General features: G+C 42.2%; 1 protein-coding gene across 1 annotated transcript in view; it reads right to left on the bottom strand.

Annotated features, from left to right (window-relative positions):
• CHRM2 (cholinergic receptor muscarinic 2) overlaps nt 1-26643 on the bottom strand; it is a 220681-nt gene extending 194038 nt beyond the window's left edge. The window contains exon 1 of the mRNA XM_056517747.1: nt 26001-26643. The gene's annotated coding sequence lies outside the window, so the exon portion shown is untranslated. The remainder of the gene's footprint in view (nt 1-26000) is intronic.
• Between the last annotated feature and the right edge of the window lie 435 nt (nt 26644-27078).

Raw genomic sequence — 27078 nt, 5'->3', positions numbered from 1 at the left:
TTCGAAGGATTAGCTATTGCAGTGCTTGCCAAGCAGGGTGCCTCCAGCTGTTGCAAAACTATAACTCCCAATATGCCTGAACAGCCAAAGGTGATTCAGAATACAAGCATGCTCAGTCAAGTCGAGCATGCATGCAAATGAGAATTCAGAAGGAATAGCTATTGCAGTGTTTGCCAAGCATGGTGCCTCCAGCTGTTGAAAAATTACAGCTCCCAGCATGCCTGGACAGTCTTTGGCTGCAAATACTATTTCCCCAATGTGATTGAACATACATGCATGCTCAGTCAAGCATAACGTGCATGCAAATGATGATTTGGAAGGATAAACTATTGCACTGCTTGCCAACCAGGGTGCCTCCAGCTGTTGCAAAACTACAACTCCCAGCATGCCCGAACAGCAAAAGGTGATTCAGAGTACATGCAGGCTCAGTCAAGTCGAGTGTGCATGCAAATGAAAATTCGGAAGGAATAGCTATTGCAGTGCTTGCCACCAGGGTGCCTCCAGCTGTTGCAAAACTACAATTCCCAACATGCTCAAACAGCCAAAAGTGATTTGGAATAAAAGCATGCTCAGTCAAGCTGAGCGTGCATGCAAATAATGATTCAGAAGGATAAGCTATTGCAGTGTTTGCCAACCAGTGTGCCTCCATCTGTTGCAAAACTTTAACTCCCAGCATGCCCGAACAGCCAAAGATAATTCAGAGTACATGCATGCTCAGTCAAGTCGAGCGTGCATGAAAATGAGAATTCGGAAGGAATAGTTATTGCAGTGTTTGCCAAGCATGGTGCCTCTAGCCGCTGCAAAACTACAACTCCCAGCATGCCTGGACAGCCTTTGCAAGTGGGGCGTGCATGCAAATTTGAATTTATAAGGGAGAGTTATTGCAGTGTTTTTCAACCAGGGTGCCTCCAGCTGTTGCAAAACTACAGCTCCCAGCATGCCTGGACAGCCTTTGGCTGCAAATGCTATTTCCCCAACGTGATTGAAAATACATGCATGCTCAGTCAAGCCAAGCGTGCATGCAAATGATGATTTTTAAGGATTAGCTATTGCAGTGCTTGCCAACCAGGGTGCCTCCAGCTGTTGCAAAACTGCAACTCCCAGCATGCCCGAACAGCAAAAGGTGATTCAGAATACATGCATGCTCAGTCAAGTCAAGCGTACATGCAAATGAGAATTCGGAAGGAATAGCTATTGCAGTGCTCGCCTACCAGGGTGCCTCCAGCTGTTGCAAAACTACAATTCCCAACATGCCCAAACAGCCAAAAGCGATTTGGAATAAATGCATGCTCAGTCAAGCTTAGCGTGCATGCAAATGATGATTCAGAAGGATTAGTTATTGCAGTGCTTGCCAACCAGGGTGCCTCCAGCTGTTGCAAAACTATAACTCCCAGCATGCCCGAACAGCCAAAGGTGATTCAGAGTACATGCATGCTCAGTCAAGTCGAGCGTGCATGCAAATGAGAATTCGGAAGGAATAGCTATTGCAGTGTTTGCCAAGCATGGTGCCTCTAGCTGCTGCAAAACTACAACTCCTAGCATGCCCGGACAGCCTTAGGCTGTCCGGGCATGCTGGGAGTTGTAGTTTTGCAACAGCTGGCGGCACCCTGGTTGGGAAATACAGGGGTAGAAGGTTGATCCATTGACGTCTCCAGCAGTGGAATGTGTAGCGTCAGTCTGCACCCACCCATAACTAACAGGGTTACTTGAAGAGGTGACAGATAATTCCAGTTAATGAGGCATCAGGTGACGCGCGGCTCGTGCCTCATACAGTAGAAGGCATCTCACAGCGGAGGGTTAAAAGGTTTCTCACTGGCAATAATAGGATCATTTATTTGTAAATAAATTATAATGGTAAAGCAAAAAAAAAAATTAAAAAAATTATAAAAACACAAAAAAAAAAGGAAAAAATTATTATATATATATATATATATATATATATAAAAACAACCTCGATAAACGGGTACGCGGCTAAATACAGAGGCTGAACTAGTTTCAGTAGATGTGAAGACGTTCCGTACTGATGCCAGGAGCGTAATTGCGTGAGAAGGAGATGTCGCTTCCACTCAGTGGATGTAAAGATATAATGTCTCATCTAAATTCACGATAAACGAATGCTGTTACCGTAAAGACTGCTGTAACGAATGCTGTTACCGTAAAGACTTCTGTAACGAATGCTGTTACTGTAAAGACTGCTATATCGAATGCAGTTGCGGTAAAGACTGCTGTAATGCATGCTGTTACTGTAAAGACTGCTGTAACGGATGCTGTTATGGTAAAGATTGATATATTGAATGCTGTTACCGTAAAGACTGCTATAACGCATGCTGTTACTATAAAGACGGCTGTAACGGATGCTGTTATGGTAAAGATTGATATATTGAATGCTGTTACCGTAAAGACTGCTATAACGCATGCTGTTACTATAAAGACTGCTGTAACGGATGCTGTTATGGTAAAGATTGATATATTGAATGCTGTTACCGTAAAGACTGCTATAACGCATGCTGTTACTGTAAAGACTGCTGTAAAGGATGCTGTTACCGTAAAGACTGCTGTATCGAATGCAGTTGCGGTAAAGACTGCTGTAACGCATGCTGTTACTGTAAAGACTGCTGTAACGCATGCTGTTACTGTAAAGACTGCTGTAACGCATGCTGTTACTGCAAAGACTGCTATAATGCATGCTGTTACCGTAAAAACTGCTGTATTGAATGAAGTTGTGGTAAAGACTGCTGTAACGCATGCTGTTGCTGTAAAGACTGCTGTAACGCATGCTGTTGCTGTAAAGACTGCTGTAATGCATGCTGTTACTGTAAAGACTGCTGTAATGCATGCTGTTACTGTAAAGACTGCTGTAACGCATGCTGTTACCGTAAAGACTGCTGTATCGAATGCAGTTGTGGCAAAGACTGCTGTAACGCATGCTGTTACCGTAAAGACTGCTGTATCGAATGCAGTTGTGGTAAAGACTGCTGTAACGCATGCTGTTGCTGTAAAGACTGCTGTAATGCATGCTGTTACTGTAAAGACTGCTGCAACAGATGCTGTTACCGTAAAGACTGATATATCGAATGCTGTTACCATAAAGACTGATATAACTCATGCTGTTACCGTAAAGGCTGCTGTATTGAATGCAGTTGCGGTAAAGACTGCTGTAATGCATGCTGTTACTGTAAAGACTGCTGTAACAAATGCTGTTACCATAAAGACTGATATAGTGAATGCTGTTATGGAAAAGACTTCTGTAGCGCATGCTGTTACCGTAAAGACTGCTGTATTGAATGCAGTTGCGGTAAAGACTGCTGTAACGCATGCTGTTACTGTAAAGACTGCTGTAACGCATGCTGTTAGCATAAAGACTGATATAAGAAATGCTTTTACCGTAAAGACCGGAATAACGGATGCTGTTACCGTAAAGACTGCTGTAACAAATGCTGTTATGTAAAGACTGCTGTAAGGAATGTTGTTACGGTCAAGACTGCTGTAACGAAGGCTGTAACTCTAAAGACTGCTGTAAAAAATGCAGTTACCGTAAAGACTGCAGTCATAAATGTTACTGTAAAGATTGCTGTAACAAATGCTGTTGCCATAAAGACTTCTGTAACGAATGCTTTTACTGTAAAGACTGCTGTAACTAATGCTGTTATTGTAAAGACTGCTGTAAGGAATATTGTTACTGTAAAGACTGCTGTAATGGATGCTGTTACCGTAAAGACTGATATAATAAATGATGTTACCGTAAAAACCAATATAACGAATGCTGTTACCGTAAAGACTGCTGTAACAAATGCTGTTATGGTAAAGACTGCTGTAAGGAATGTTGTTACGGTCAAGACTGCTCTAACAAAGACTGTAACTCTAAAGACTGCTATAACGCATGCTGTTACTGTAAAGACTGCTGTAACGCATGCTGTTACCATAAAGACTGCTGTAACGCATGCTGTTACCATAAAGACTGATATAATAAATGCTGTTACTGTAAAGACCAATATAACGAATGCTGTTACCATAAAGACTGCTGTAAGGAATGTTGTTGCGGTCAAGACTGCTGTAACGAAGGCTGTAACTCTAAAGACTGCTGTAAAAAATGCTGTTACCATAAAGACTGCAGTTATAAATGTTGTTACTGTAAAGACTGCTGTAACAAATGCTGTTGCCATAAAGACTTCTGTAACGAATGCTTTTACTGTAAAGACTGCTGTAACTAATGCTGTTATTGTAAAGACTGCTGTAAGGAATGTTGTTACTGTAAAGACTGCTGTAATGGATGCTGTTACCATAAAGACTGATGTATCGAATGCTGTTACCGTAAAGACTGCTGTAACAAATGCTGTTATGGTAAAGACTGCAGAAAGGAATGTTGTTACGGTCAAGACTGCTGTAACGAAGGCTGTAAATGTAAAGACTGCTGTAAAAAAATGCTGTTACCATAAAGACTGCAGTTATAAATGTTGTTACCGTAAAGACTGCTTTTACAAATACTGTTGCCGTAAAGACTTCTGTAATGACTGCTTTACTGTAAAGACTGCTGTAACTAATTCTGTTATTGTAAAGACTGCTGTAAAGAATGTTGTTACTGTAAAGACTGCTGTAACAAATGCTGTTATCAAAAAGGCTGCTTTAATGAATGCTGTTACCATAAAGACTTCTGTAACGAATGCTGTTAGTGTAAAGACTGCTGTAAGAATGTTCTTACTGTAAAGACTGCAGTTGTAAATGTTGTTACCGTAAAGACTGCTGTAACAAATACTGTTGGCGTAAAGACTTCTTTAACAAATGCTTTACTGTAAAGACTGCTGCAATGAAGGCTGTTACTGTAAAGGCTGCTGTAACAAATGCTATTATGGTAAAGACTGCTGTAATAAATGCCGTTACCATAAAGACTGCTGTAATAAATGCCGTTACCATAAAGACTGCTGTAACAAAAACTGTACTCCGAACTGTCTCCATCAGTGGCATACACTTTAAATTGAATCGCAGTGCGTATGCTTGAATGCCGCTATAATCAAATGGAGGATGTGGGGCCCCCTGTTCTCCTGATCGGTAGGACCCCCTTATCATCACACACCTATTATGTATTCTATCTAAATAAGGACCCTCAAGGTCATAGTGACGGAGCACTGTACCAGTCTATCCCCAATAACCCAATAGACTTTATAAGGACTAGCAGCGCGTATGCTCAACCACATCCCATTTAAACAGGGGACACAGAACCCCAGTTGTTGTTATCAATGAAAGTCATGGCAACCAAGCACTATACTTGAGCATCTTCAACAGTCCTACAGATTTTAACTGGAGTGGCAGCGCGTATGCTCAATCACCAGTCCATACAAATAGGAGACATGGAGCAACTGTTGTCATGATCAATGGGGACCACAGAGGTCAGACACTTATCACTTATCCTATCACGGGAAAGACAGTCATAGTAACTGAGTGCTGTACTCGGCTATCTCAGTTAGTCTCCTAGACATGGAATGGTCTGGCAGTGCGTATGCTTGACTGCTACTCCATTAAAACGGGGGACACACCTTTTTCTTGTGATCAATAGGACTTCCAAAGACCAGGCACTTACTACTTATCCTATCACCATGAGGCCTCTGACAGTCATAGTAACTGAGTGCTGTACTCGGCTATCTCAGTTAGTCCCCTAGACATGGAATAGACTGGCAGTGCGTATGCTTGATTGCTGCTCCATTCAAATGGGTAAAAGGGGACCCCCTCATTCTTATTATTAGTAGCGCCCCCAGTATTTCAGACCCTTATAACCTATCCCATCATGATGAGGACTCTGACAGTCATAGTACCTGAGTGCTGTACTCCGTTATCTCAATAAGTCCCCTAGACTTTGAATGGTGTAGCAGCGCGTATGCTCAACCACTCAATTCAAGTGGGGACAAGGTGTCCTGTTCTCATCAATGGCGGGACTCCCAGTGGTCAGACACGTATCATTTATTTAGAAAACTGATTCTGACTGGTTGGTACTATATGAGGCCCGGTGTATCTATGGTCATGCTGAGCTACCGGTAGAGCACGCCCACTACATTCTCCTCATATTGAAGAATAAGTAACTTACACAGAAGAGATACACAGACAGTATATAGTACATGGGACAGTTCACTGTATATTTACTTATACTGCCTTCAGAGCTGAAACCACAGAGCAAACCATGCGCGCGGCGCCCAGCTGCTCGGCTCTGCTATGTTCCTTTCCCCATTATTCTGTGTGATCTCTTATCTTCTCACAATATTTGTCACCGTCTCGAGACTGTTTTATAAACTTTTCGAGAATTTTAGTGAAATAGACAAAGTTCCCATCTGATGTAATGCACGCAGTACGACAGCTTGTCTCGGTTACAAGAATACATAAACTTTAATTAACTCTACGTGTCCTGTATATTTTATGCTCGGAGCCTGTTTCGGTAATGTAACACCTGCTGGCATTTATGGAGCCCAATATGTGTCACAGTTCTGTTCCGCACCACGTAAGGCGGTTCAAGAAGAGAGAGTGAATACAGAATAAACCCGCGTGGTAGCATTGTCCGTTTTTTTGTGGATCCTGGCGACCGCAACAGGGTAAGAGGGGCCTGCCCGGGGATCTGGGACACATGTCTCGTATTCCTGAGTGAGCGCCGCTTCCAACTGTGTGTGCGTCTTTATGGGGACCTCCAGTGCAGTCGGTTTTTCTGTCCCACGTTGCCAGCACTGGAAGATCGGAGAGAGGAAAGGTCTGGAGCATTGGGAGGACACAGAGGAACTTCAGGGGAGCGGTGCGACAGCTTAGTATTGTTCTTTTGTTTGTTTTTTCATGTTGCTACATATGGCGGTGGTGTGAGGAGCCTAACTACTATATGGGGACAGTGTTGGGGACCTAACTACTATTTAGGGATAGTGGGGGGACCTAACTGCTATACATGTGCAGTGTAGTGGACCTAACTACTATATAGGGATAGCGTGGGGGACCTAACTACTATATATGGGCAGAGTGCGGGGTCTAACTACTATATGGGGACAGTGTGAAGGGCCTAACTACTATATGGGGACAGTGTGAAGGGCCTAACTACTATATGGGGACAGTATGAGGGGCCTCACTACTATATGGGGACAATGTGAAGGGCCTAACTACTATATGGGGACAGTATGAGGGGCCTAACTATCATATGGGGACAATGTAAAGGGCCTAACTACTATATGGGGACAGTGTGAAGGGCCCTACTACTATATGGGGACAGTGTGAAAGGCCTAACTACTATATGAGGACAGTATGAGGGGGCCTAACTACTATATGAGGACAGTATGAGGGGCCTAACTACTATATGAGGACAATGTAAAGGGCCTAACTACTATATGGGGACAGTGTGAAGGGCCTAACTACTATATGGGGACAGTGTGAAGGGCCTAACTACTATATGGGGACAGTGTAAGGGGCCTAACTACTATATGAGGACAGTATGAGGGGCCTAACTACTATATGAGGACAGTATGAGGGGCCTAACTACTATATGAGGACAGTATGAGGGGGCCTAACTACTATATGAGGACAGTATGAGGGGCCTAACTACTATATGAGGACAGTATGAGGGGCCTAACTACTATATGGGGACAATGTAAAGGGCCTAACTACTATATGGGGACAGTGTGAAGGGCCTAACTACTATATGGGGACAGTGTGAAGGGCCTAACTACTATATGGGGACAGTGTAAGGGGCCTAACTACTATATGAGGACAGTATGAGGGGCCTAACTACTATATGAGGACAGTATGAGGGGCCTAACTACTATATGATGACAGTGTGAAGGGCCTAACTACTATATGAGGACAGTATGAGGGGCCTAACTACTATATGAGGACAGTATGAGGGGCCTAGATACTACATGGGGGCAGTTGGAGGGCACCTAACTATTTTATGGGGGCAGTATGAGGGGTCAAACTAATATATAGGCACAGTGTGAGGGGTATAACCACTATATGGGGACAGTATAATGGGGAATTACTACTATATGGGGCAGTCTGAGGGACCAAACAAACATATAGGAACAGTGTGAGGAGCTTTACTACTATAGTGGGCAGTGTGAGGGACCTTACTATATGATGGAAGTCTGAGGGGCCTAACTACTATATGTAGACAGTGCAAGGGACCTTACTACTATATGGGGACAGGCTGGGGGTCTTTCTGCTATTATATACCCTATTTGTGCTGCAGTTGGGGGCAGGGGCCCACAGGACTCTAGTTATGCCTCTGATTGCATTACTTCCTTTCTCCTGCGGAGGTGCTGTTGGTAAATTGAGCACTCGCTGCCAAGTTCCCACACAGATCCCAGCTGATCACTGGGAGCCTTTAAGAAAAAGCAATAGTTAGAAGTAGAGAGCCCCTTTAATAGGCTGCAGAATATTATACTGCTGTTTTTGCACACACGGCACAGAAATACTATAAAAGGCTTATACTGAACGATCTACTTTTATTTTTTGACTCTTGGCCTAAATTCTATCACTCGTTTGGGCCAAATCAGACAAGACTCAGCTGCCGGGCCGATTGGGTTTTATTTCTTTCCACCATGCTCGATAGTGATCTGGATTTCCAGGACTGATATCAAGTATTAGATCATCCCGGGGCCCCATAAATACGGGGACACGTGGCCGGCGGCGCTAAATACCTGGACTATCTCCGATCACAAGGCCGTCCATCTCCCTTGAAAAAAGTCACGATTTGGAAGCTCCATGGGCGACAACCACGCACCTGACTATCCTCCTGCGGGGTAGAACTGTCAACGCTCTGTAAGGGCGCGGATATAAATACGTTTTTTCCCTCGGTATAATTGATTTCCTATGCAAATGAGCGCTCATTATCTTCTCGCAACTACCGCCGACGTACAATACATTGAAAGAAAATACGATAATTAAAAAATAAAAAAAAGTTGAGTTCTGCTCTGAAGCTCTTGTCACTTAACTCAGCCAACGAACACAAAGTGAAGATAAATGTCTTTGGGGGGTCATTATGGTTTTTGGGGCATATTACGTAAATTACAATGTGTGCATTTAGCCGACCGATATTGATTTTTTAGGGCCGATACCGGTAACCTGTGAACTTTCAGGCCGATAGCCGATAACTTATACCGATATTCCGTGCATTTAAATTTTTGTTAAAAAAAATAAAATTCTACACAAATCTGCTGTATATCTGCGCGTACGGTTTATATTTATTTATTTATTTATTTTATTTACACAGTTTTTTTTTATGGGAAAAGGGGGGGAGATTCAAACTTTTATTAGGGAAGGGGTTAAATGACCTTTATTAAATTTTTTTTTTTTTTTTTTTTTTTGCAGTGTTATAGCTCCCATAGGGGGCTATAACACTGCACACACTGATCTTTTACACTGATCACTGCAAAGCCATAGCTTTGCATTGATCAGTGTTATAGGCGGTCGATTGCTCAAGCCTGTATCTCAGGCTTGGAGCAATCAAACGCCGATCGGACGCGACGGAGACAGGTGAAGGGACCTCCGCTCGCGTCCTAGCTGATCGGGACATTGCGGTTTTATCGCGATGGTCCCGGTCAGCCCGACTGAGCTGCCGGGAAGCTTTCACTTTCATTTTAGACGCAGCTTTCACTTTCATTTTAGACGCAGCTTTCACTTTCATTTTAGACCGCGTCTAAAGGGTTAATAGCGCACGGCACAACGATCGGTGCCGCACGCTATTAGCCCAGGGTCCCGGGGGTCCTGAGACTTCAAGACAGATTGGGGGCGCACGCGTTGGACGCATTATCGGCATTATCAGCAAGGTTAGATGCCGATACCGATAACTTACAAAATCGTGAATATCGGCCTATAATATCGGCCAATCCGATAATCGGTCGATCCTTAATATTAACCCTATGGAAACTGATCCCAACCTATAGGGGGCGGTGTTTTCCAATCTGGGGTTCCCCAAGCTGTTGCAAAACTACAACTCCCAGCCGAAGGCTGGGAGTTGTATTTTTGCAGCAGCTGGGGAACTGCAGGTTGGGTTACCCTGATATAGATTTCGACAAACCCTTTTGGTCAGAAGAGCTTCTAGAATAGGAGGGCAGCCTCCGCTCCTCCAGTTTTCTATGCCAGCGGCTCCCCATTTTGGAGATTAGGAAGGAACATGCTGACTAACACTAGATCTGAGGTGGTAGTGTTTCTCATTGTGGAGATCGTCATCTTATGTAGAGAGTCTTATAAGCCAGGCAATGCATTCTGGGGAAAAGAATATGCAAATCAGCTCTACTGCTGAGGAAGCTGACTCTCTAGCGCCACCTTGGAAGAAACTACGTCCAATAGGTAACACTAGAGAAAAAGCCTTTTTCTCTTCCTAAAGGGGTACTCCGGAGGAAATTTTTTTTTTTTTAAATCAACTGCTGCCAGAAAGTTAAACAGATTTGTAAATTACTTCTATTAAAAAATCTTAATCCTTCCAGTACTTATTAGCTGCTGAATACTACAGAGGAAATTATTTTCTTTTTTGAACACAGAGCTCTCTGCTGACATCATGACCACAGTGCTCTCTGCTGACATCTCTGTCCATTTTAAGAACTGTCCAGAGTAGGAGAAAATCCCCATAGCAAACATATGCTGCTCTGGACGGTTCCTAAAATGGACAGAGATCTCAGCAGAGAGCACTGTGCTTGTGATGTCAGCAGAGAGCACTGTGTTCCAAAAAGAAAAGAATTTCCTCTGTAGTGTTCAGCAGCTATTAAGTACTGGAAGGATTAAGATTTTTTTTAATAGAAGTAATTTGCAAATCTGTTTAACTTTCTGGCACCAGCTGATTTAAAAAACATTTTTTTCCACCGGAGTACCCCTTTAAGGAGAGCTAATTTGTATACACTAACATTGGAATCACTTATGTATTACAATAACACTGGAATCACTGACCTATTAGATGATCACTGTAATCACTTATTTATTACACTAACACTGGAATCATTGATCTGTTACATGATCACTGTAATTACTTATTTATTACAATAACACTGCAATCACTGATCTGTTACATGATCACTGTAATCACTTATTTATTACAATAACACTGCAATCACTGATCTATTACATGATCACTGTAATCACTTATTTATTACAATAACACTGCAATCACTGATCTATTACATGATCACTGTAATTACGTATTTATTACAACAACAATGATATCTCTGATCTATTAAACTAACACTCAAATCACTGATCTATTACAATAACACTGTAAACAGTCACTGAAACTTACCTATGACATGATCACTGGAATCACTGATCTATTAGACGATCACTGTAATCACTGCTTTATTACACAATCACTGTAACCACTTATTTATTACACTAACAGTGTAATCAATGATCTATTACATGATCACTGTAATCATTTACTGTAATTAATCTATTACATGATCACTGTACTCACTGCTCTATTATAATACCATTGGTATCTCATCTATCTACACACTGGAATCACTGATCAAGTACACTAATGCTGGAATCACTGATCTATTACAATTGCACTGGTATATCTGATCTAATACACTAACGACGATTTATTACACAATCACTGGAATCACTGCTCTATTACAATAACATTGGTATCTCTGATCGGTTACACTAACACTGGAATCACTGATTTATGACACAATCATTAGAATTACTGCTCTATTACAATTGTATTGGTATCTCTGATCTATTACACTAATACTGATTTATTACACAATCACTGGAATCACTGCTCTGTTACAATAACACAGGAATTACTGATCTATTGCAATAACACTGTTATTTCTTATCTAATAAACTAACACTAAAATCACTGATCTATCACACTAACACTGGAATCACTGATCTATTAAAATAACACTGGAATCACTGATCTATTACACTAACACTGGAATCACTGATCTATCACACTAACACTGGAATAACTGATCTATTACAATAACACTGGAATCACTGATCTATCACACTAACACTGGAATAACTGATCTATTACAATAACACTTGAATCACTGAGCTATTAAAATAACACTGGAATCACTGATCTATTACAATAACACTGGAATCACTGATCTATTACACTAACCCTGGAATAACTGATCTATTACAATAACACTGTAATGACTGATCTATTACAATAACACTGGAATCACTGATCTATTACAATAACACTGGAATCACTGATTTATTACAATAACACTGGAATCACTGATCTATTACACTAACACTGGAATCACTGATCTATTACAATAACACTGGAATCACTGATCTATTACAATAACACTGGAATCACTGATCTATCACACTAACACTGGAATAACTGATCTATTACAATAACACTTGAATCACTGAGCTATTAAAATAACACTGGAATCACTGATCTATTACAATAACACTGGAATCACTGATCTATTACACTAACCCTGGAATAACTGATCTATTACAATAACACTATAATGACTGATCTATTACAATAACACTGGAATCACTGATCTATTACAATAACACTGGAATCACTGATCTATTACACTAACACTGGAATCACTGATCTATTACACTAACACTGGAATCACTGATCTATTACACTATCACTGGAATCACTGATCTATTACAATAACACTGGAATCACTGATCTATTACAATAACACTGGAATGACTGATCTATTACAATAACACTGGAATCACTGATCTATTACACTAACACTGGAATCACTGATCTATTACAATAACACTGGAATCACTGATCTATTACAATAACACTGGAATCACTGATCTATTACACTAACACTGGAATCACTGATCTATTACACTATCACAGGAATCACTGATCTATTACACTAACCCTGGAATAACTGATCTATTACAATAACACTGTAATGACTGATCTATTACAATAACATTGGAATCACTGATCTATTACCAAAACATTGGAATCCCTGATTTAAAACGTAATCACCGTGATCACTGCTGTATCACAATAACACTGGAATCACTGAACTATTACCATAACACTGGAATCACTGATCTATTACCATAACACTGGAATCACTGAACTATTACCATAACACTGGAATTAATTGTCTATTAGACTTACTCTTAAATCATTGATATATTTCATGATCAGTGTGATCACTGCTCTATTACAATAAGACTGGAATCACTGATCTAACTAACACTGAGATCATTGATATATTACAGGATCATTGGAATCACTGCTCATGATTTATCTTCTTTTTTTATCAGGTGCTAACAACACAAGCAGGGGCGAAGAGCCATGAAAAAAGGGGAGGAGTTAAACACCAGACCCTTAGGAACAATAACCAACATAAAGAGAGGCCAATTTAAGTCTTTATTATGGGGCTTCTTACTCTTATGTATGAGCCAATGCTTTAGCCATTGACCCATGAAGCCCAAAGTCACGCACAAACCAAAACCAGCCTCAACTAATAAAAAAATGAGATTCACAGACGGATTTTACAGCTGCTCCCCTATGCATTTTCATCCTTGAAATCCCGAAATTTACAGAAGAAGAAGAAGCCGGCAGAGAGGGATAAACGAATGTGATGACGGATCAATGGGAATGTGCGAGATCTGATGGACTGACAAGACAAAACTCCTGGGAAAGACTTCTGTCCAGGCCGACTTTTATTTTGTTCTGTTTTTTTTTTAAGTTCAACATTTTTCATGTTATTTTTTTTATATATATATTTCTATAAATCCCCGAAGGTTCTTTAAATCCGACCGGTTCTGTCTGTACAAGAATTCTGACAAATTGCAATTTTCTTTCTTAAGATGATCCCTAAGAGCAAGGGAAAAGTCAAGAACGCTGTGTATGAGATGGTGGGCTGTACATAAGGTCACATGGGGGCTCGGGATCCGCTAGTTAAAAGATGGGGGTGTTACTCATATATATATATATATATATATATATATATATATATGTATACAAATTAAAAAATATATATTTATGTTATGTGTATATAAATATATATATATATATATAAAATGTAACAACAACAATACGAATAAATAATATTTTGTGCATATTTTTTTTCAATTCAAAATAAACATTGTATTAGCGAAGGATTTAAAAACCTGTGAGAGTCAATGCAAATAATATTAATATTCATAATAATAACAATGATAATAATAATCATAAAAATAATAATATAAAATAAGAAAAATAAAAAATAAAAATGTTAGTAAAAAATCAAATAAAAAATAAGTTAAAGAAGAAACATGTAAAAAAATAAAAAAATATATTCATAAAATTAAATAATAAAAAAAAAATTTAGGAACTATAAAATTTTTCTTAATGTTTTTTTTCACATGTTGCAATAATGTTGCGCATTGTTGTCATGTGTGAAGTGGATGAAGATATCTGTGATGATCAGGGGTGCAGCTGTAGAGCGGTGTTCACCAACCTGCGCTAACCCCAGATGTTGCAAAACTACAATTCCCATCATGCTCGGAGTTTTGCAACAGGTTGGGAAATACTGCTATAGAGGGTGCAGAGGCCTTGGTACCTAAGAGGGTCACATAAGAAGAAACCAGTGCTAAACACGGAGGTGCTGGGGAGGAGGAGGGGGGGGGGGGTTTGCAGATTTTACCTGGGGGCCCAGAAGTTTCATCTTTATGTGTTTTATGATGATTTTATAATATAACAATAATAATAATATTACTAATAAATTATATTTTGTATATCATTTTTTTCAGTGCACTGCATTGGTTGTTGGAGGAGGATTTAAACTCCTATGAGAGTCAATGCCTAAATAACAATAGTAATAGTGATAATAATAATAATTATTATTAGTATTATTATTATAATCTAAAAAAAATACACACAAGGAAAAAATATAATAATAAAAAAAAAATTTAAAGAGTAAAAATTAAGCAATAAAAATACATAAATAAATTAATTAATTACATTAAATTAAATAATAATAAAAAAAAAAGGTTAGGAATAATAAATTGGTAAATGCAAGATATAATCAAATAAAAAAATAATAATAACAGAATAATAAATAATAATTGCAATATATATATATATATATATATATATATATACATATATATATATATATATATATATATATATATATATATACACCAATACAAGATAGTCGCAGCACTTCTAGTGCTGCGACTATCTTGTATTGCTGTATCTGGATTGGGGTCATACACCGGGCCCAACTAGTTGCCTGCACCCTTCTATTTTTTGCATTTTGCTTTTTTTTGGGATGTGCTGCTTTTCCAGTATTTCTCTCTCTCTCTCTCTCTCTCTCTATTTTTTTATTTTATTTTTTCTTTATTATGTCATTATTTTTGGTATTTTTATTCATCTACTACCATTTAAAAATAATATAATAAAATAATAAAAATAAAAATATTCTGAATAAATCATTTAGATTGGGCACTGACGTGAGTGATAAGAATCTTCTTACAGCGCCGCAGTATAGGTTGGCGCCATACATAGGAATAGCATCGTAACAATTTGGTTTGTGAGCCCCAATGGAGATCGGCATGGGGGTGAGTGATGATGCGCAGTCTTGGTACGACGCTACGGAATATGCTGGCGTCATACAAATGGCCACTGTAATGATAATTTGATTTGTGAGATAGGAATACGCAACGCTACAGATTATGTTGGCGCTATATAAGTGATTCAAATAATGATACTATTGATCGCGATCCCAGATGGATGTGAGTGTTGACTATCTCCGTACGGCGCTGCGGAATATGTCGGTGCCATATGAATAAATAAAAGAATGAAAAATCAATAGGACCCCAAAAGCTCGCAATCTACGAAAAAAACCACTGGAGAACGCAGCGCAGTACGGACGCCTCAGTACACCCCCCCCCCCCCCCCCCCCCGACCTCCTGACAAGCTTTGATTTTAGCGGAGCAGGTTCTGTTCTTGCTTTGGAATCAGATCGCGCCCGATAGCGAGGCTGCGGCGGAGGAGACTTCACCTAAGAGCCATTAGAATATTAAGTTGTTGAGCGTCTTGGTTGCCATCCAGTTTGGCACGAGGCTTCGATTCCATAAATCTAGCGACGCACTAATGAAAACACATCCTGCGGTATTCTCCCCGAGCCAGCGCTCTATACCCTAAACTTCTCCACTTGTTGATCACCGCTACGTCTCTGCTGTTCTGTGATATCTCAACCATGAGGAGGCAATGCAGTAGTCTGTCCTTGCAGTCCTGCGTTCAAACCGCATATAACACGTAGAAATGCCACAGTTAGCAGCAAACTCAGCTCTGCTACATCCGGCAAACCCAACAATCGGCTCTGCTACATATGTGCGATCCCTTTTACATTCCCATATACTGTTCCCATACTGCTGACACTACTGGACTTCATGTATCAATGTAATGCAGTGTTTCCCAACCTGGGTGCCTCCCCAGCTGTTGCAAAGCTACAACTCCCAGCATGCCCGGACAGCCAAAGGCTGTCTGGGCATGCTGGGAGTTGTAGTTTTGCAACAGCTGGAGGCACCTTGGTTGGGAAACACAGCACTACATAGATTAGTACCCTCCACAACATTTCATGCCCCTATTATTGGCACCTTTCTTCCAGTCAATAATGGTCGCCGTTCCATCATTTATATTCACTGCCCCCCTCCATCATTTATATTCAGTGCCCCCTCCATCATTTATATTCAGTGCCTCCCTCCATCATTTATATTCACTGCCCCCCTCCATCATTTGTATTCACTGCTCCCCCCTTCTTCCCAAATCTTATTTCTCATAATGTAGAAAAAAAAATTGTGCTGTTGGTGACTTTATAAGGACTTTATAAGGACAAGTAGGCTGTCCGGACATGCTGGGAGTTGTAGTTTTGCAACAGCTGGAGGCACCCTGGTTGGGAAACACAGCACTATATAGATTAGTACCCTCCACAACATATGATGCCCCTATTGTTGGCAACTTTCTTCCAGTCAATAATGGTTCTCCCTCCATCATTTATATTCACTGCTCCCCTCCATCATTTATATTCACTGCCCCCCTCCATCATTTATATTCACTGCCCCTCCATCATTTGTAATCACTGCCCCCTGAATCATTTATATTCACTGCCCCCCTCTATCATTTATATTCACTGCCCCCCCTCCATCATTTATATTCACTGCCCACCTCCATCATTTATATTCACTGCCCCCCTCCATCATTTATATTCACTGCCCCCTCCATCATTTATATTCACTGCCCCCCTCCATCATTTATATTCACTGCCCCCCCTCCATCATTTATATTCACTGCCCCCCCCATCATTTGTATTCACTGCCCCCCTCCATCATTTATATTCACTGCCCCCCTCCATCATTTATATTCACTGCCCCCCTCCATCATTTATATTTACTGCCCCCCCTCCATCATTTATATTCACTGCCCCCCCTCCATCATTTATATTCACTACCCACCTCCATCATTTATATTCACTGCCCCCTCATTCATTTATATTCACTGCCCCCCTCCATCATTTATATTCACTGCCCCCCTCCATCATTTGTATTCACTGCCCCCCTCCATCATTTATATTCACTGCCCCCCTCCATCATTTATATTCACTGCCCCCCTCCATCATTTATATTTACTGCCCCCCCTCCATCATTTATATTCACTGCCCCCCCTCCATCATTTATATTCACTGCCCACCTCCATCATTTATATTCACTGCCCCCCTCATTCATTTATATTCACTGCCCCCCTCCATCATTTATATTCACTGCCCCCCTCCATCATTTATATTCACTGCCCCCCTCCATCATTTATATTCACTGCCCCCCTCCATCATTTGTATTCATTGCTCCCCCCTTCTTCCAAAATCTTATTTCTCATAATGTAGAACATTTTTTTGTGCTGTTGGTGACTGCTCAACATCTATAAATCTCAGTAGGTTAATATTTGATTTCTTCTACTGCATACCGTCACGCTACTCGACAAACGGGTTAGCCCTGCAGCCATCCATTCGGAGGTGTAGCAGAGCTGATTTTGTTATTGAAGTGGGTTTCACTACAGTGTGATTTGGGTTGTGCCCAACTCTGCTACTTTGGTAGAACATCTCCATCCAGATTAATAACTTTCCACACTATTCCCGTCCTGCTGCCATTGGGCGTTATGTGCCAGTAAAATAAATGACACAGTCAGCTCTGCTACATCCGTAATATTCAAGTCCCATATACTGTTCCCATACTGTTTTAATTGGGCTTTATGTGTCAATGAGATAACTGACACAATCAGCTCTGCTACATCTGTAACATTCAAGTCCATTATAGTGTTCCTATACTGTTTTTGTTGGGCTTCATGTATCGATGTAATTAGGTCGACAACGCAATCAGCTCTGCTACATCTGTAACATTCAAGTCCCATATACTTTTCCAATACTGTTTTTATTGCTCTTTATGTGCCAATGTAATGAGGTAGACAACGCAATCAGCTCTGCTACATCGGTAAGATTGAGATGTCGATACTGTTATCATTGAGCTTCATGTATCAATGATGTAGTGAGGTAGATGACACAGTCAGCTCTGCTACATCGGTAACATTGAAACCCACATATAGTATTCCCATACTGTTTTCAATGGGCTTTATGTGCCAATGTAATGAGGTAGACAACACAATCAGCTCTGCTACACCTAAGTCCCATATACTTTTCCCATGCTGTTTTCATTGGGCTTTTTGTGCCAATGTAATGAGGTGGACAACGCAATGAGCTCTGCTACATCTGTAACATTTATGTCCCATATACTGTCCTTATACTGTTGTCATTGGGCTTTCTGTGTCAGTTTAATGAGGAAGACGACGCAATTCCCTCTGCTACATCGGTAACATTGAGCTTCATCTTTCAATGATGTAGTGAGGTAGATGACACAATCAGCTCTGCTACATCGGTAACACTGAGACCCCTATATACTGATCCATACTGATCCCATCATGTATCAATGTAATGAAGTAGATGACACAATCAGCTCTGCTACATTAGTAACACTGAGACCCCTATATACTGATCCATACTGATCCCATCACGCATCTATGTAATGAAGTAGGTGACACAATCAGCTCTACTACATTAGTAACACTGAGACCCCTATATACTGATCCATACTGATCCCCTCACGTATCAATGTAATGAAGTAGATGACGAAGTCAGCTCTGCTACATTTGAAACATTCAGATCTGTTAACATATTGTTGCCATTGGGCTTCACGTATCAACGTAATAAGGTAGATGACACAATCAGCTCTGCTACATTAGTAACATTGTGATCCTTATACACTGTTCCCATATTGATCCCATCATGTATCAATGTAATGAAGTAGGTGACACAATCAGCTCTGCTACATTAGTAACACTGAGATCCCTATATACTGATCCATACTGATCCCATCATGTATCAATGTAATGAAGTAGGTGACACAATCAGCTCTGCTACATTAGTAACACTGAGATCCCTATATACTGATCCATACTGATCCCATCATGTATCAATGTAATGAAGTAGGTGACACAATCAGCTCTGCTACATTAGTAACACTGAGACCCCTATATACTGTTCCCATATTGATCCCATCACGTTTCAATGTAATGAAGTAGATGACACAATCAGCTCTGCTACATCTGAAACATTCAGGTCTGATATACTGCTTACATATTGTTGCCATTGGGCTTCACGTATCAACGTAGATAAGGTAGATGACGCAATCGGCTCTGCTACATCTGTATCATTCAATCCCCCATATACTGTTCCCACACTGTTGTCATTGATCTCTACGTATCAATGTAATGAGGTAGATGACGCAATCAGCTCTGCTACATCAGTAACATTCAATCCCATATACCGGCTTCATGTATTAATGCATTGAGTCCAATGACACAGTCAGCTCTGCTACATCAGTAACATTCAATCCCATATACCGGCTTCATGTATTAATGCATTGAGTCCAGTGACACAGTCAGCTCTGCTACATCAGTAACATTCGATCCCATATACCGGCTTCATGTCTTAATGCATTGAGTCCAGTGACACAGTCAGCTCTGCTACATCAGTAACATTCAATCCCATATACCGGCTTCATGTCTTAATGCATTGAGTCCAGTGACACAGTCAGCTCTGCTGTGTTGTAACGTCCCTGTCTCTATTGATTTTAACAATCCTATAAACTGTCCCTGTAGTGTTTTTATAGGTTTTCCCTTGTCAATCAGTTAAATGGCACAAACAACTCTGCTACATCTGTCAAATTAGATTTTCATTCCTATAAATGGTTTCCGAGCTGTTGTCATTGGGATTCAAGTGTGAAGAGTTAAATGACACAATCGGCTCTTCTACATATGTGCGATCCCTTTACATTCCCATATGCTGTTCCCATACTGCTGACACTACTGGACTTCATGTATCAATGTAATGCAGTGTTTCCCAACCAGGATGCCTCCAGCTGTTGCAAAACTACAACTCCCAGCATGCCCGGACAGCCGAAGGCTGTCTGGGCATGCTGGGAGTTGTAGTTTTGCAACAGCTGGAGGCACCCTGGTTGGGAAACACTGCACTACATAGATTAGTACCCTCCACAACATATGATGCCCCTATTGTTGACACCTTTCTTCCAGTCAATAGTGGTTCCCTCTCCATCATTTATATTCACTGCCCCCTCCATCATTTATATTCACTGCGCCCCTCCATCATTTATATTCACTGCCCCCCTCCATCATTTATATTCACTGCCCCCCTCCATCATTTATATTCACTGCCCCCCTCCATCATTTATATTCACTGCCCCTCCATCATTTATATTCAGTGCCCCCCCTCCATCATTTATATTCACTGCCCCCTCCATCATTTATATTCACTGCCCCCTCCATCATTTATATTCACTGCCCCCCCTCCATCATATATATTCACTGCCCCCCTTCATCATTTGTATTCACTGCTCCCCACTTCTTCCCAAATCTTATTTCTCATAATGTAGAACATTTTTTTTGTGCTGTTGGTGACTTTATAAGGACTTTATAAGGACAAGTAGGCTGTCCGGACATGCTGGGAGTTGTAGTTTTGCAACAGCTGGAGGCACCCTGATTGGGAAACACAGCACTACATAGATTAGTACCCTCCACAACATATGATGTCCCTATTGTTGGCACTTTTCTTCCAGTCAATAATGGTTCCCCCTCCATCATTTATATTCACTGCTCCCCTCCATCATTTATATTCACTGCCCCCCTCCATCATTTATATTCAGTGCCCCCCTCCATCATTTATATTCAGTGCCCCCCTCATTCATTTATATTCACTGCCCCCTCCATCATTTATATTCACTGCCCCCCTCCATCATTTATATTCACTGCTCCCCCCCCGTTCTTCCCAAATCTTATCTCTCATAATGTAGAAAAATTTTTGTGCTGTTGGTGACTTAATAAGGATTTTATAAGGACAAGTAGGCTGTCCGGACATGCTGGGAGTTGTAGTTTTGCAACAGCTGGAGGCCCCCTGGTTGGGAAATACTGATGGAATGAGTTAAAGGACGCAGTCATCTCTGCTACATCTGTATTAGCTTCACATTCCCATATACTGTCCCCATACTGTAATGAGTTAAATGACACCATCAGCTCTGCTACATCTGTAACATTCTAGTCTGTTTTGGAGTAACATCCCTATATACTGTTACTATGCTGTTACCATTGGGCTTCATGTATCAATAGCAACATGAATCAAGTAGCCAATTCTGCTCTGCTACATCTGTAACATTTCAGCCAACTTACATATGCTCAGTACTGCTTATAGAGACTACAGAGAAGTGTTCCCCAACCAGGGTGCCTTCAGCTGTTGCAAAACTACATCTCCCGGCATGCCCAGACAGCCTTCGGCTGTCCGGGCATGCTGGGAGATGTAGTTTTGCAACAGCTGGGGGCACCCTGGTTGGGAAACACTGCTATAGAGACTGGACTGAGGGCAATGATGGCACTGACTGGGAGAAACATGCCAAGGATAGGGGCATCATATATGGTGGAGAGTATTAATCCTATAGGGCAGTGTTTACAAACCAGGGTGCCTCCAGCTGTTGCAAAACTACAATGCCCAGCATGCCCAGAGTTGTAGTTTTGCAACAGCTGAAGGCACCCTGGTTGGGAAATATTGCTGTAGTGGATGAGGCTGCCAACAGGCATTGATTAATGGGCACCTGTGACAGGGGGCTCCACCAGCCTAATACCCAGTCTATTACTGTCCACTATGGAGCCTATATAGAGATAGATGGTTAGATAGATAGATATGAGATAGATATGAGATAGATATGAGATAGATATGAGATAGATAGATAGATATGAGATAGATAGATATGAGATAGATAGATATGAGATAGATAGATATGAGATAGATAGATATGAGATAGATAGATATGAGATAGATAGATAGATATGAGATAGATAGATAGATATGAGATAGATAGATATGAGATAGATAGATATGAGATAGATAGATATGAGATAGATAGATATGAGATAGATAGATAGACATGAGATAGATTGATATGAGATAGATAGATATGAGATAGATAGATAGATAGATAGATATGAGATAGATATATAGATATGAGATAGATAGATAGATAGATAGATAGATAGATAGATAGATAGATATGAGATAGATAGATATGAGATAGATAGATAGATAGATAGATATGAGATAGATAGATAGATATATAGATAGATATGAGATAGATAGATAGATATATAGATAGATATGAGATAGATAGATAGATAGATAGATATATAGATAGATATGAGATAGATAGATAGATATATAGATAGATATGAGATAGATAGATATGAGATCTCATATCTATCTATCTCATATCTATCTATATCTTTAGTAACCCCCCCGCTCTACAGGTCTTCAGTCTTCCCCTATACTCTTCTATGTCCCTCCTCCTCTCCCCCAGTGATCGCCCATGTCAGGCTCTTGGGGTTACAACAATTTTACGAGCCCCAGATTAGCCTGACCCCCCCCCCCCCCCCCCCCGTCGCTCCTGCCCCAGCTCTCTAGCACCCGTCTCACCTGGGATTACCCATCTCCCTCTCTCCAGTCATTCAGTCTATTCCATATCTACCAAAATAGAGCGATTCTATAAAGTTTGTGAACCCCTCAATTGGACCATGAAGCGGATCATGGACACAGATAACGGATGGAATGTCCTTCTAAACGTGGTGGTCGGGGAGGCAGCCATAGCGTTGTGTCCCAGCTCCCGTCTTCCATGGATGGTTGACTCGAGGAGAACATGAAAGCCGTGGAAGCGAATGATCAAAGGCTCCGAAGATTAATCCCTTAACGCTCCCAATTTGCCCACTTCTTGAGGTTCCCTTCCAAGTCTTCCCCCCAATGTATAGAGAGATGATCACTTAATGTTCCCGGGCAGGAATATGAAAGCGATCCTCTCCCCGGGTATAAATCATTCATGGGCTTCCAGCATCTACCGTGCCTTTAATTAGAAGATCAACCCCCACCACCCCTCAACCCGCCCCCCTAGGTAATTGCCCATACATTAATGCCTATCAGGTCCCAGCAACCTGGCGCTCCCCCTAACTTATGGAGGGGGGGACGGAAGATACTGTAGGTCCTTTGTATAGTGGGTTTAATCTACTTGTCCTTATAAAGTCACCAACAGCACAATTTTTTTTCTACATTATGAGAAATACGATTTGGGAAAAAGGGGGGGGGCAGTGAATACAAATGATGGAGGGGGGCAGTGAATATAAATGATGGAGGGGGGCAGTGAATATAAATGATGGAGGGGGGGGCAGTAAATATAAATGATGGAGGGGGGGCAGTGAATATAAATGATGGAGGGGGGCAGTGAATATAAATGATGGAGGGGGCAGTGAATATAAATGATGGAGGGGGCAGTGAATATAAATGATGGAGGGGGGGCAGTGAATATAAATTATGGAGGGGGGGCAGTGAATATAAATGATGGAGGGGGGCAGTGAATATAAATGATGGAGGGAGGCAGTGAATATAAATGATGGAGGGGGGCAGTGAATATAACTGATGGAGGGGGGCAGTGAATATAAATGATGGAGGGGGGGCAGTGAATATAAATTATGGAGGGGGGGCAGTGAATATAAATGATGGATGGGGGCAGTGAATATAAATGATGGAGGGGGGGCAGTGAATATAAATTATGGAGGGGGGGCAGTGAATATAAATGATGGAGGGGGGCAGTGAATATAAATGATGGAGGGAGGCAGTGAATATAAATGATGGAGGGGGCAGTGAATATAACTGATGGAGGGGGGCAGTGAATATAAATGATGGAGGGGGGGCAGTGAATATAAATTATGGAGGGGGGCAGTGAATATAAATGATGGAGGGGGGCAGTGAATATAAATGATGGAGGGGGGGCAGTGAATATAAATTATGGAGGGGGGCAGTGAATATAAATGATGGAGGGAGGCAGTGAATATAAATGATGGAGGGGCAGTGAATATAACTGATGGAGGGGGCAGTGAATATAAATGATGGAGGGGGGGCAGTGAATATAAATGATGGAGGGGGACAGTGAATGTAAATGGAGGGGGGGCAGTGAATATAAAGATGGAGGGGGGCAGTGAATGTAAATGGAGGTGGGCAGTGAATATAAATGATGGAGGGGGGACCATTATTGACTGGAAGAAAAGTGCCAACAATAGGGGCATCATATGTTGTGGAGGGTACTAATCTATGTAGTGCAGTGTTTCCAAACCAGTGTGCCTCCAGCTGTTGCAAAACTACAACTACCAGCATGCCCAGACAGCCTTTGGGTTTCCGGGCATGCTGGGAGTTGTAGTTTTGCAACAGCTGGAGGCACCCTGGTTGGGAAGGACTGCTATAGGATGAGGCAGCCAATAGACAATAACCAATGGGCACCTGTGGGCTCCACCAATCTTCCTGTGTATAATGCACTTTTAATTAGAAAATCAACCCCCGCCACCCCTTAACTCGCCCCCCCCCCCCATAGGTAATTGTCCATACATTAATGCTTATCAGGTCCCAACAACCTGGTGCCCTCTTCTGCGCTCCCCCTAACTTATGGGGGGGGGGGGGAGGATGGAACATTCTGTAGGTCCTCGGTATAATGGATTTAACCTACTTGTCCTTATAAAGTCAGCACCACAAAAATGTTCTAGATTACGAGAAATAAGATTACAGAGATTTTTTTTTTTTGGGGGGGGGGGGGGGGGGGGTGGACACCTTTTTTTTTTTCTTCTGAGTTAAGGAATAACCAGGAATTACAGGGTTGGATGCACAACAGATTAGGGACAAAGCGCGTTCAGCTTTGGGCACACGCCGCAGCGGAATAGGTTGGCGCGATGGAGATAACGAAAAAAAGGGCAGAATGAGAAGCGTTTTATATTACAATATATAGGTAAAAACACCAACATAATGATGCGTTAAGAAATTTGGGCACCACAATGGGCACCGTAATAGGTTAAGAAAATAAATAAATAAAACAACAGCACACGGTGATGTCTTAAGAAATTTGGGCACCACAATGGGCACCGTAATAGGAGAGGGATACCCTCTTATGTGCACTTGATGATCAAACTGACCCCTAGTAGACCAGGCGAGGCACTGGGGGGTATGGAGGATGTCAAGGGGTGGAAGGTTACAGGTTGGGATCTATACAGTCTGGCACCTGAGCGGAGTTGGTATCTGGCACCAGAGGTGAAAGTGTTAAATGCCTCCATGGCAGAACGCTGTTTGTCATTAGGGCTGACGGTAATGAAGTAGAGCAATGTTTGCCTTGGGTGGGAGCTGACAAATGACAGGAGCGGATTCCTGGATTCTGCAGAGAGGGAGCATCTGGTGTTACCGAAGCAGTCGACGATGGCACCTTCTGTGCCCCCATTTGGGAAAGGTGCCAATGCAGCTAATACCAACAACAACCTATACAAGTGCCCCCCACAAGTAAGGGCACCAGTGAGGGGTTAACAACAGCAAAGAATAGACACAAGAGAAGAGACCTACCTGGCAAAGAGTTTTCTGCAAGTTGGACTCCACAGAGCAGGTTGGTGCAGTGCCCCCACCCAGTCATAGGAGGGTGCAGGGGTCTCTGGATAAGTCTCCCATCCTGTCTTCCCCGGAGTGTAGTGGGTGCTGAGGAGTGTTAGCAGAGGGGTAGCATTGTCCTGGGTGATGATGGGTGTCACATCCCTGCTGCTCAGACCCGCCTCTGCATGGGCACTGCCAACTTCATGTGCCTCTCAGGCAGTGCGATGTGTGGAATGGCTGCTGGGAGTCAGAGGCTTCACACTGAGGAGAATTCATCCGTTATAAAGGTGGAGGAGGGGGGAGGTGCTGCTGCAGGTACAGAGGGCTGCTGGGCACAGTCCTCCCTCACATAGTGCCAGCGCCGGGCTCCATGACTGCTGAGGTGGGTGCCCGGTGTGAGGCTGGCAGAGGACTGTGCGCACTGCTGAGGAGGACTGCTGTGGTGGGTGCCCGGTGTGAGGCTGGCAGAGGACTGTGCACTGCTGAGGAGGACTGCTGTGGTAGGTGCCCGGTGTGAGGCTGGCAGAGGACTGTGCGCACTGCTGAGGAGGACTGCTGTGGTAGGTGCCCGGTGTGAGGCTGGCAGAGGACTGAGGACTGAGGAGGACTGCTGTAGTGGGTGCCCGGTGTGAGGCTGGCAGAGGACTGTGCGCACTGCTGAGGAGGACTGCTGTGGTGGGTGCCCGGTGTGAGGCTGGCAGAGGACTGAGGACTGAGGAGGACTGCTGTGGTAGGTGCCCGGTGTGAGGCTGGCAGAGGACTGTGCGCACTGCTGAGGAGGACTGCTGTGGTAGGTGCCCGGTGTGAGGCTGGCAGAGGACTGAGGACTGAGGAGGACTGCTGTGGTAGGTGCCCGGTGTGAGGCTGGCAGAGGACTGTGCGCACTGCTGAGGAGGACTGCTGCTCAACCTGCGGCTCCGCCAATCACGTGTGAACTGCTCCCTGATTTGGCGGCTCCAGCTGAATAGAAATGACTCTGCCCTCATGATAGAAATGACTCTCTCCTCTGTATAGAAATGACTCTGCCCTCTGTATAGAAATGACTCTGCCCTCT

The sequence above is a fragment of the Hyla sarda genome, chromosome 4, assembly GCF_029499605.1.
Source record: "Hyla sarda isolate aHylSar1 chromosome 4, aHylSar1.hap1, whole genome shotgun sequence".
NCBI classification, from domain to species: Eukaryota; Metazoa; Chordata; class Amphibia; order Anura; family Hylidae; genus Hyla; species Hyla sarda.
This window is presented reverse-complemented; position numbering and strand designations above follow the sequence as displayed.